A 12,826-nucleotide genomic window follows, 5' to 3' on the forward strand; every position below is an offset into this window, starting at 1 on the left:
GTCAGCAGTAATGGAACACAAGTTAATGCTCTAATTAAATAAAACCCACTAGCTAGTTGTCTAAATCTCAAGGATAGCAACAATGGAGTGGATTTTGATACCCTTTGAGAGGAAAAAGTATCCACAAAAATGTGACAAAGGTTGCTGCTCCTATCAGATACAATGTCCTAAACTAGGACCCTGAAATTTAAATGTCAGCAGCAATGGAATGACTGATGATACCCTTTGTGGAGGCACCAATCTCTAACAAACAGTACACAAGTTCATCCTCTAACTAATTAGAACCTACTTAACTAGACCCCCAAAACTCAAGGATAGCAACGATGAAGTAGATATTGATAGCCTCTGAGAGACAACCTTCTCCACCAAAAATAGTATGCCAGTTGCTGCTCCTATCAGGTACAACATTCTGAGCTTGGACTCTCAACTTAAAACGTAAGCATAAATGGAAGGACTCATGTCATGCTCCAAAAAATGGTACACAAGTAATTGTTCTAGTCATTTACCAGCTCTTTAGCTAGAAACGCTTAATCTTAACGTCAGCAACAACTGAATGAAACTTGAAGCCCTTTGAAAGGCAATAGTATTCTCAAAAATGGTACATTAGTTGCTGCTCCTATGAGACACACATCTTGAGATTGCTTCTTAATGTCTGAAGCAATGGAATGACTCATGATACCCTTTGTGGAGGCATCAGTCTTTAACAGAGGGTACACAAGTTAATTCTCTAATTAAAACCCACTAGCTAGTTGTCTAAATCTCAAGGATAGCAACAATGGAGTGGATTTTGATACCCTTTGAGAGGAAAAAGTATCCACAAAAATGTTACAAAGGTTGCTGCTCCTATCAGATACAATGTCCTAAACTAGGACCCTGAAATTTAAATGTCAGCAGCAATGGAATGACTGATGATACCCTTTGTGGAGGCACCAATCTCTAACAAACAGTACACAAGTTCATCCTCTAATTAATTAGATCCTCCTTAACTAGACCCCCAAAACTCAAGGATAGCAACGATGAAGTAGATATTGATAGCCTCTGAGAGGGAACCTTCTCCACCAAAAATAGTATGCCAGTTGCTGCTCCTATTAGGTACAACATTCTGAGCTTGGAATCTCAAATTAAAACGTAAGCATAAATGGAAGGACTCATGTCATGCTCCAAAATATGGTACACAAGTAAGTGTTCTAGTCATTTACCAGCTCTTTAGCTAGAAACCCTTAATCTTAACATTAGCAACAAATGAATGAAACTTGATGCCCTTTGAAAGGCAACAGTATTCTCAAAAATGGTACAGTAGTTGCTGCTCCTATGAGACACACATCTTGAGATTGCTTCTTAATGTCAGAAGCAAAGGAACGACTCATGATACCCTTTGTGGAGGCATCAGTCTTTAACATAGGGTACACAAGTTAATGCTCTAATTAAAACCCACTAGCTGGTTGTCTAAATCTCAAGGATAGCAACAATGGAGTGGATTTTGATAACCTTTGAGAGGAAAAAGTATCCACAAAAATGTTACAAAGGTTGCTGCTCCTATCAGATACAATGTCCTAAACTAGGACCCTGAAATCTAAATGTCAGCAGCAATGGAATGACTGATGATACCCTTTGTGGAGGCACCAATCTCTAACAAACAGTACACAAGTTCATGCTCTAATTAATTAGAACTTCCTTAACTAGAACCCCAAAACTCAAGGATAGCAACGATGGAGTAGATATTGATAGCCTCTGAGAGGCAACCTTCTCCACCAAAAATAGTATGCCAGTTGCTGCTCCTATCAGGTACAACATTCTGAGCTTGGACTCTCAAATTAAAACGTAAGCATAAATGGAAGGACTCATGTCATGCTCCAAAAAATGGTACACAAGTAAGTGTTCTAGTCATTTACCAGCTCTTTAGCTAGAAACCCTTAATCTTAACATCAGCAACAACTGAATGAAACTTGATGCCCTTTGAAAGGCAACAGTATTCTCAAAAATGGTACATTAGTTGCTGCTCCTATGAGACACACATCTTGAGATTGCTTCATAATGTCAGAAGTAATGGAACGACTCATGATACCCTTTGTGGAGGCATCAGTCTTTAACATAGGGTACACAAGATAATGCTCTAATTAAAACCACTAGCTAGTTGTCTAAATCTCAAGTATAGCAACAATGGAGTGGATTTTGATACCCTTTGAGTGGAAAAAGTATCCACAAAAATGTTACAAAGGTTGCTGCTCCTATCAGATACAATGTCCTAAACTAGGACCCTGAAATTTAAATGTCAGCAGCAATGGAATGACTGATGATACCCTTCATGGAGGCATCAGTTTCCAAAAACTGGTTCAGATGTTGCTGCTCTAATCATTCAAAACCTATGTAGCTAGAATGCCGAAATCTCAAGGCCAGCAGCAATTGAGTTGATCGGCATACCCTTTGCAGAGGCACTCGTCTCTAATAAATGGCACACGATATGCTGCTTTACTCAGACTAAACCTCCTGAGCTAGAATCCCCAAATTGGAAGATCAGTGATAATAGAAACAATGTTGATAAAGACTTTTGCCTCTGCCAAGGTTAACAAGTGGTACATGACTTAATGATCTAATCAACTATACCCTCCTTAGCTAGCCCCCAAATATAAAGGATAGCAACAAAGGTTTGGATAAATGGTACCTAATTTGCTGATCTACTCATTTAGAACATATTTAGCTAGACTTTCTATCTCTCAAGGTCAGAAACAATAGAGTAGATCATGATACCTTTTGGTAAGGCACAAGTCTCTAATAAATGACACAAGAGTTGATTTACTACTCAGTCTGAACCTCCTGAGCTAAAATCCCCAAATTTGCAGATCAGTAACAATAGATACAATATTAATACCTTTGGCAGAGGCACCAGTCTTCAAAAAATGGTACATGAGTCAATCCTCTAATTAATTAGAACATTGTTAGCTAGACTTCTGAATCTCAAGGTTGGCAAACAATGTTGATACCCTTGTCAGAGGCACCATACTTAAACATATGGTACGTTAGTTAATGCTCTAATTAATTAGACCCTACTTAGCTACACCAATAAATCTCAAGGTCTTTGAGAGGCAATAGTCTTACAAAAAAAAAACCAATCAAGAGTTGCTACTCATATCAGATTTATCCTCCTGAAGTAAGACCTTCAAATCGCAAGGTTAGCAGCAATAGAATCAATCGTGACACCTTTCGATGAGGCATTTGTCTCTAATAAACTACATACAAGTTCTAATTTATCAATTAGAACCTAATTTGCTACAGCTATCAAATCTCAATGTTGGAAGCAATGGAATAATTTATGATACCCTTTGTGGAGGCACCAATCTCTAACAAACAGTACAAAAGTTCATGCTCTAATTAATTAGAACCTCCTTAACTAGACCCCCAAAACTCAAGGATAGCAACGATGGAGTAGATATTGAAAGCCTCTGAGAGGCAACCTTCTCCACCAAAAATAATATGCCAGTTGCTGCTCCTATCAGGTACAACATTCTGAGCTTGGACTCTCAAATTAAAACGTAAGCATAAATGGAAGAACTCATGTCACGCTCCAAAAAATGGTACACAAGTAAGTGTTCTAGTCATTTACCAGCTCTTTAGCTAGAAACCCTTAATCTTAACGTCAGCAACAACTGAATGAAACTTGATGCCCTTTGAAAGGCAACAGTATTCTCAAAAATGGTACATTAGTTGCTGCTCCTATGAGACACACATCTTGAGATTGCTTCTTAATGTCAGAAGCAATGGAACGACTCATGATACCCTTTGTGGAGGCATCAGTCTTTAACATAGGGTACACAAGTTAATGCTCTAATTAAAACCCACTAGCTAGTTGTCTAAATCTCAAGGATAGCAACAATGGAGTGGATTTTGATACCCTTTGAGAGGAAAAAGTATCCACAAAAATGTTACAAAGGTTGCTGCTCCTATCAGATACAATGTGCTAAACTAGGACCCTGAAATTTAAATGTCAGCAGCAATGGAATGACTGATGATACCCTTTGTGGAGGCACCAATCTCTAACAAACAGTACACAAGTTCATGCTCTAATTAATTAGAACCTCCTTAACTAGACCCCCAAAACTCAAGGATAGCAACGATGGAGTAGATATTGATAGCCTCTGAGAGGCAACCTTCTCCACCAAAAATAATATGCCAGTTGCTGCTCCTATCAGGTACAACATTCTGAGCTTGGACTCTCAAATTAAAACGTAAGCATAAATGGAAGGACTCATGTCATGCTCCAAAAAATGGTACACAAGTAAGTGTTCTAGTCATTTACCAGCTCTTTAGCTAGAAACCCTTAATCTTAACGTCAGCAACAACTGAATGAAACTTGATGCCCTTTGAAAGGCAACAGTATTCTCAAAAATGGTACATTAGTTGCTGCTCCTATGAGAAACACATCTTGAGATTGCTTCTTAATGTCAGAAGCAATGGAACGACTCATGATACCCTTTGTGGAGGCATCAGTCTTTAACATAGGGTACACAAGTTAATGCTCTAATTAAAACCCACTAGCTAGTTGTCTAAATCTCAAGGATAGCAACAATGGAGTGGATTTTGATACCCTTTGAGAGGAAAAAGTATCCACAAAAATGTTACAAAGGTTGCTGCTCCTATCAGATACAATGTCCTAAACTAGGACCCTGAAATTTAAATGTCAGCAGCAATGGAATGACTGATGATACCCTTTGTGGAGGCACCAATCTCTAACAAACAGTACACAAGTTCATGCTCTAACTAATTAGAACCTCCTTAACTAGACCCCCAAAACTCAAGGATAGCAACGATGGAGTAGATATTGATAGCCTCTGAGAGGGAACCTTCTCCACCAAAAATAATATGCCAGTTGCTGCTCCTATCAGGTACAACTTTCTGAGCTTGGACTCTCAAATTAAAACGTAAGCATAAATGGAAGGACTCATGTCATGCTCCAAAAATGGTACACAAGTAAGTGTTGTAGTCATTTACCAGCTATTTAGCTAGAAACCCTTAATCTTAACGTCAGCAACAACTGAATGAAACTTGATGCCCTTTGAAAGGCAACAGTATTCTCAAAAATGGTACATTAGTTGCTGCTCCTATGAGACACACATCTTGAGATTGCTTCTTAATGTCAGAAGCAATGGAACGACTCATGATACCCTTTGTGGAGGCATCAGTCTTTAACATAGGATACACAAGTTAATGCTCTAATTAAAACCCACTAGCTAGTTGTCTAAATCTCAAGTATAGCAACAATGGAGTGGATTTTGATACCCTTTGAGTGGAAAAAGTATCCACAAAAATGTTACAAAGGTTGCTGCTCCTATCAGATACAATGTCCTAAACTAGGACCCTGAAATCTAAATGTCAGCACCAATGGAACACAAGTTAATGCTCTACTTAATTAAAACCCACTAGCTAGTTGTCTAAATCTCAAGGATAGCAACAATGGAGTGGATTTTGATACCCTTTGAGAGGAAAAAGTTTCCACAAAAATGTTACAAAGGTTGCTGCTCCTATCAGAGACAATGTCCTAAACTAGGACCCTGAAATCTAAATGTCAGCAGCAATGGAATGACTGATGATACCCTTCATGGAGGCATCAGTTTCCAAAAACTAGTTCAGATGTTGCTGCTCTAATCATTCAAAACCTATGTAGCTAGAATGCCGAAATCTCAAGGCCACCAGCAATTGAGTTGATCGGCATACCCTTTGCAGAGGCACTCGTCTCTAATAAATGGCACACGATATGCTGCTTTACTCAGACTAAACCTCCTGAGCTAGAATCCCCAAATTGGAAGATCAGTGATAATAGAAACAATGTTGATAAAGACTTTTGCCTGTGCCAAGGTTAACAAGTGGTACATGACTTAATGATCTAATCAACTATACCCTCCTTAGCTAGCCCCCGAAATATAAAGGATAGCAACAAAGGTTTGGATAAATGGTACCTAATTTGCTGATCTACTCATTTAGAACATATTTAGCTAGACTTTCTATCTATCAAGGTCAGAAACAATAGAGTAGATCATGATACCTTTTGGTAAGGCACAAGTCTCTAATAAATGACACAAGAGTTGATTTACTACTCAGTCTGAACCTCCTGAGCTAAAATCCCCAAATTTGCAGATCAGTAACAATAGATACAATATTAATACCTTTGGCAGAGGCACCAGTCTTCAAAAATGGTACATCAGTCAATCCTCTAATTAATTAGAACATTGTTAGCTAGACTCCTGAATCTCAAGGTTAGCAAACAATGTTGATACCCTTGTCAGAGGCACCATACTTAAACATATGGTACGTTAGTTAATGCTCTAATCAATTAGACCCTACTTAGCTACACCAATAAATCTCAAGGTCTTTGAGAGGCAATAGTCTTACAAAAAAACAACCAATCAAGAGTTGCAACTCATATCAGATTTATCCTCCTGAAGTAAGACCTTCAAATCGCAAGGTTAGCAGCAATAGAATCAATCGTGACACCTTTTGATGAGGCATTTGTCTCTAATAAACTACATACAAGTTCTAATATATCAATTAGAACCTAATTTGCTACAGCTATCAAATCTCAATGTTGGAAGCAATGGAATGACTGATGATACCCTTTGTGGAGGCACCAATCTCTAACAAACAGTAAACAAGTTCATGCTCTAACTAATTAGAACCTCCTTAACTAGACCCCCAAAACTCAAGGATAGCAACGATGGAGTAGATATTGATAGCCTCTGACAGGCAACCTTCTCCACCAAAAATAGTATGCCAGTTGCTGCTCCTATCAGGTACAACATTCTGAGCTTGGACTCTCAAATTGAAACGTAAGCATAAATGGAAGGACTCATGTCATGCTCCAAAAATGGTACACAAGTAAGTGTTCTAGTCATTTACCAGCTCTTTAGCTAGAAACCCTTAATCTTAACATCAGCAACAACTGAATGAAACTTGATGCCCTTTGAAAGGCAACAGTATTCTCAAAAATGGTACAGTAGTTGCTGCTCCTATGAGACACACATCTTGAGATTGCTTCTTAATGTCAGAAGCAATGGAATGACTCATGATACCCTTTGTGGAGGCATCAGTCTTTAACATAGGGTACACAAGTTAATGCTCTAATTAAAACCCACTAGCTAGTTGTCTAAATCTCAAGGATAGCAACAATGGAGTGGATTTTGATACCCTTTGAGAGGAAAAAGTTTCCACAAAAATGTTACAAAGGTTGCTGCTCCTATCAGATACAATGTCCTAAACTAGGACCCTGAAATATAAATGTCAGCAGCAATGGAATGACTGATGATACCCTTCATGGAGGCATCAGTTTCCAAAAACTGGTTCAGATGTTGCTGCTCTAATCATTCAAAACCTATGTAGCTAGAATGCCGAAATCTCAAGGCCAGCAGCAATTGAGTTGATCGGCATACCCTTTGCAGAGGCACTCGTCTCTAATAAATGGCACACGATATGCTGCTTTACTCAGACTAAACCTCCTGAGCTAGAATCCCCAAATTTGAAGATCAGTAATAATAGAAACAATGTTGATAAAGACTTTTGCCTCTGCCAAGGTTAACAAGTGGTACATGGCTTAATGATCTAATCAACTATACCCTCCTTAGCTAGACCCCAAAATATAAAGGATAGCAACAATGGATTGGATAAATGATACCTAATTTGCTGATCTACTCATTTAGAACATATTTAGCTAGACTTGCTATCTCTCAAGGTCAGAAACAATAGAGTAGATCATGATACCTTTTGGTAAGGCACAAGTCTCTAATAAATGACACAAGAGTTGATTTACTACTCAGTCTGAACCTCCTGAGCTAAAATCCCCAAATTTGCAGATCAGTAACAATAGATACAATATTAATACCTTTGGCAGAGGCACCAGTCTTCAAAAAATGGTACATGAGTCAATCCTCTAATTAATTAGAACATTGTTAGCTAGACTCCTGAATCTCAAGGTTAGCAAACAATGTTGATACCCTTGTCAGAGGCACCATACTTAAACATATGGTATGTTAGTTAATGCTCTAATCAATTAGACCCTACTTAGCTACACCAATAAATCTCAAGGTCTTTGAGAGGCAATAGTCTTACAAAAAAACAACCAATCAAGAGTTGCTACTCATATCAGATTTATCCTCCTGAAGTAAGACCTTCAAATCGCAAGGTTAGCAGTAATGGAATCAATCATGACACCTTTTGATGAGGCATTTGTCTCTAATAAACTACATACAAGTTCTAATTTATCAATTAGAACCTAATTTGCTACAGCTATCAAATCTCAATGTTGGAAGCAATGGAAAAACGTATGATACCCTTTGTGGAGGCACCAATCTCTAACAAACAGTACACAAGTTAATGCTCTAATTAATTAGAACCTCCTTAACTAGACCCCCAAACCTCAAGCATAGCAAGAATGTAGTGGAATGTTACATGAGTCGCTGGGCTAATCCATCAGAAGCTCTTTAGAAACCCCAAAATATGAAGAACAGAATGGATGTTAATACCTAGCATATGGCACAGGAGTAGAAGTACTATACAACTAAAACTCTCTAACTACAACCCTCAAATCTAAAGGTCAGATTTTAAGTAGTAAACCTTCAAGCTCTCACCCATATCCAAGGATTTCTGTGCTGTGAAGATGAGTATCAGCTCCAAGGGTGTAGGTGTGAAGATCTGTCAGAGACTGTTGCAACAGTTACTATTGGTGACTTCTGTGACATCACAACGTGATCTCTCTTTGACATTCTTGCTCCAGTCGCAAAGTATAGCATGTTGAACATATTATTAATCTGATAATTACAAAAACAAAAAGTTATTTAGATATTTGTTAACAAGCACATTATTTCTATTGTCTATTAGGGTGGAGAAGGTTTTTGATCAATTTTGTAGTTGCATTAGTCTCCAAGAAATGGTACACTAATTGCTGCTCTAATCAATTAGGACCTCCTTTGCTAGAACACCCAAAGCTCATGGTCAGCAGAAATTAAAATGATCTTGGAACCCTTTGCAGAGTCACCAGTCTCCAGCAAATGGTACACGAGATGTGGTTCTAATCATGTGGACCCTCCTTAGCTAGAGCCCCCAAATTTCAAGGCCAGCAACAATGAAATAGATCTAGATACAATTCCCAGTCTATAACAAATGTTACAGGAGTTGCTTGGCTAATCCATGAGAAGCTCTTTAGAAGCCCAAAATTATGAAGAACAGAATGGATCTTCATACCCTTTGGTGAGACACGAGGCTTCAGCAAATGGCACATGAGTAGTAGTACTATACAACTAAAACCACTCTAACTACAACCCCCAAATCTAAAAGTCAGATTTCAAGTAGTAAACCTCCAAGCTCTCACCCATATCCAAGGATTTCTGTGCTGTGAAGACGAGTATCAGCTCCAAGGGTGTAGGTGTGAAGATCTGTCAGAGACTGAGATGTCACTAATCACAAAAAGAATGTTGCAGCAGTTACTAGTGGTGACTAGTGTGATATCACAATGTGTCTCTCTATGACATTCCTGTTCCATGCTGGCACCCAAGTCTAGTTATAACCTCCTTAGTTAGAACCACCAAACCTAATGGTTTTTGATCCATTTTGTAGCTGCATTAGTCTCCATGAAATGGTACACTAATTGCTGCTCTAATCAATTAGGACCTCCTTAGCTAGAACACCCAAAGCTCGTGGGCAGCAGAAATGAAAATGATCTTGAAACCCTTTGCAGAGTTACCAGTCTCCAGCAAATGGTACACGAGATGTGGTTCTAATCATGTGGACCCTCCTTAGCTAGAACCCCCAAATTTCAAGGTCAGCAACAATGGAAGAGATCTAGATACAATTCCCAGTCTATAACAAATGTTACATGAGTCGCTTGGCTAATCCATCAAAAGCTTTAGAAGTCCAAAATTATGAAGAACAGAATGGATCTTCATACCCTTTGTTGAGACACGAGGCTTCAGCAAATGGCATAGGAGTAGTAGTACTATACAACTAAAACCTCTCTAACTACAACCCCCAAATCTAAAAGTCAGATTTTAAGTAGTAAACCTCCAAGCTCTCACCCATATCCAAGGATTTCTGTGCTGTGAAGACGAGTATCAGCTCCAAGGGTGTAGGTGTGAAGATCTGTCAGAGACTGAGATGTGACTGAGCACAAACAGAATGTTGCAGCAGTTACTAGGGGTGACTAGTGTGACATCACAACGTGATCTCTCTTTGACTTTCTTGCTCCAGTCGCAAAGTATAGTATGTTGAACATTTTATTGATCTTATAATTACGAAAACAAACAGTTATTTAGATAATTTTTAACAATCACATTATTTCTATTGTCTATTAGGGTGCGGTCCCCAAATACTGTATTTTTTCTTTCTAGCTTACATATTTTTGATATCTATCAAACTAAATCCTTTTATACACTCAATAAAAATGTAAATTGTGTGAACTGTATCCACTATTCCCTCTTGTGGATTTAGAGCGCAACAAAATAAAGCTCATCAAAACTTCTTAGAATTTGGTACTGTTCCTTTACCACCCCTACATAAGAGGTGGAGGGCTGTTTGGGGGTCTCTGGTGGTCAAGGATGATCAATCATTCAGGAGGGGTGATAAAAGCACATGGTTCATCCTAACCCAGGGCAAGAAGACCCAAGTCACATCACGATGTCACTAACGACAAATAACCAACTGTCTGCTTTTTAATTACAGTAAATAAAATAATTGTATATGATGTTTTACTTAAGAGAACTCATAGACGTTTTCCTTCAAGCAGCCAATCAGTTGCTCAAAACAAATACCATTGAAATCAATAGGAGCTCTTTCTGCGCATGCGCATAGGGGGGGTTTATGAAAGCCACGCCGGTGCTGAAGCTGGATAGGGAGACGCATTTGGCCGAGCACACCTCTTGCACTGAAAATAACTGCTGGGCAGGGAAAGGGCAGATACATATGGGGTGATTCTGCTAATGCATCTAAAAGGGGACACTATGACAAATTAAGTGCACCCCGCAGGTTTCATACACATTAACCCCTTCAATCCCCTATAGACGTACCGGGACGTCCAAAAAACGCCTATTAAGAAACCCCTATGGACGTCCCGGTACGTCCAGCCCTTCTTGCAGCGCCAGGGACACATCCCTGCCGCTGCACGGGAGATCAGGCTATCGTTTGACAGCCTGGACTCCCCACTGACAGCAGAAGCCGGCATTGCCGGCTTTCTGCTGTCCGATCTCCTGTAACAGCTTCCAGCTGCGATCTCTATGCACGTCTGTGAGGACCTGCATAGAGATCACAGTGTGATCGGTGCAGGGGGATCGCGGGGAGGGGAGTGAGAAACCATCTCTCTCACTCCCCCTCCCGTCCTGAAACAGAAAAGCTGGACAAAAAAACACGTTAATTCATTATATAAAATAATATTCAAAAATTTAAATAATAATATAAATAATACTAAAAAAAAATTATAATGTGAGCTGTGATGTCATTGTGACATCACTGGCATGTTCAGGAAGTCCCTAGGAGGACCTCTAACCATTTCTGTGTAAAAAAAATATATAAAAAATACAATAAAAATGTAAAAAAATTAAAATAAAAAAGTAAAAAAAAATATATATAAAAAAATTATTAAAAAACCTTACTTCCCATTGCCCTAGCATAACATCTAGCCAGTATAACCCTCCTGCCCCCATTCACAACCCCCAAACCCGTTAAGCCATAGGCATAAAAATTATACAAAATTGTACACCTTATAGTATGCTCCCTGGTTCTGGGAAAGTCTGGAAAATCTATATAAATTAGGTATTTCTGAAATCAGGACACCTGAATTGATAAACTTGAATTGATGTCACTTCAAACTTGAATTGATATCACTTTACCTAATTTTGTGAGGATTCAGAGGGAAAATGTAAAAAAAAAATAGTTTTCTTTTCAAATCTTCGCTAGTTTTTACTAAATTTCTCATTCTAAATTTACAGCTAATCATCCAATTATGGTATCAAACAAAAGCTCTATCTCTCCTTGAAAAAACAATATATAGTTTACATAGGTACACTACTCACAGGAACAGAGAATAATCGCAGAACCGACATACCGCAAAAAGGGCAAAATTGGTCCGGGCTTTGAGGTACGAAAAACCCCTGGGATTGAAGGGGTTAAAGTGCATGCGATGGCTGGGGTGTTTAAACATGCATGCAACGGTCATAAGCTTGAATATAAAAGAATTACAAGGACCAAGTGAGATACTTTACTGAATGGGCAGTAGATAAATGGAACAGCCTCCCATCAGAAGTGGTAGATATTAATACATTGAAGGGATTTAAGCATGCACGACATAAAGGTCATGATTCTCAGACAAGACCAACGACTGATTAAATTCTGAGTCTCTACATCAGGAATAATGTGCAGACTAGATGGGCTGAAAAGCGTTGATTTTGAAAAACCGAAAAATCCGTTAAGAATAATCTGGCATTTATATGTATATATATATATACATATATATATATATACATATATATATATATATATATATATACATATATATATATATATACATATATATATATATATTCTCCCAGAGTGCACTGTATACATACATGTTCCTGTAACACCTGCACATGTTTGGATTCCCCACACACATGTAAACAGCCTGCACCTGCCCCCCTCCTCATCGCAGCCCTTATGAAACCAAAAACATAGGCTGTTTCACAACAAGGGAGGGCAGCCCAGAGACAGCCAATGGGAGGCCACCCCTGCCGGTCACGTGAGCACACACTTTATGTAATGTTGCCGCACATGTTATGTCAGGGGCTCTTTGTGCTTCTTCTTCTTTCCACTTTGTCTC

This window comes from Spea bombifrons, chromosome 5 (assembly GCF_027358695.1).
Source record: "Spea bombifrons isolate aSpeBom1 chromosome 5, aSpeBom1.2.pri, whole genome shotgun sequence".
Lineage (NCBI taxonomy): Eukaryota > Metazoa > Chordata > Amphibia > Anura > Pelobatidae > Spea > Spea bombifrons.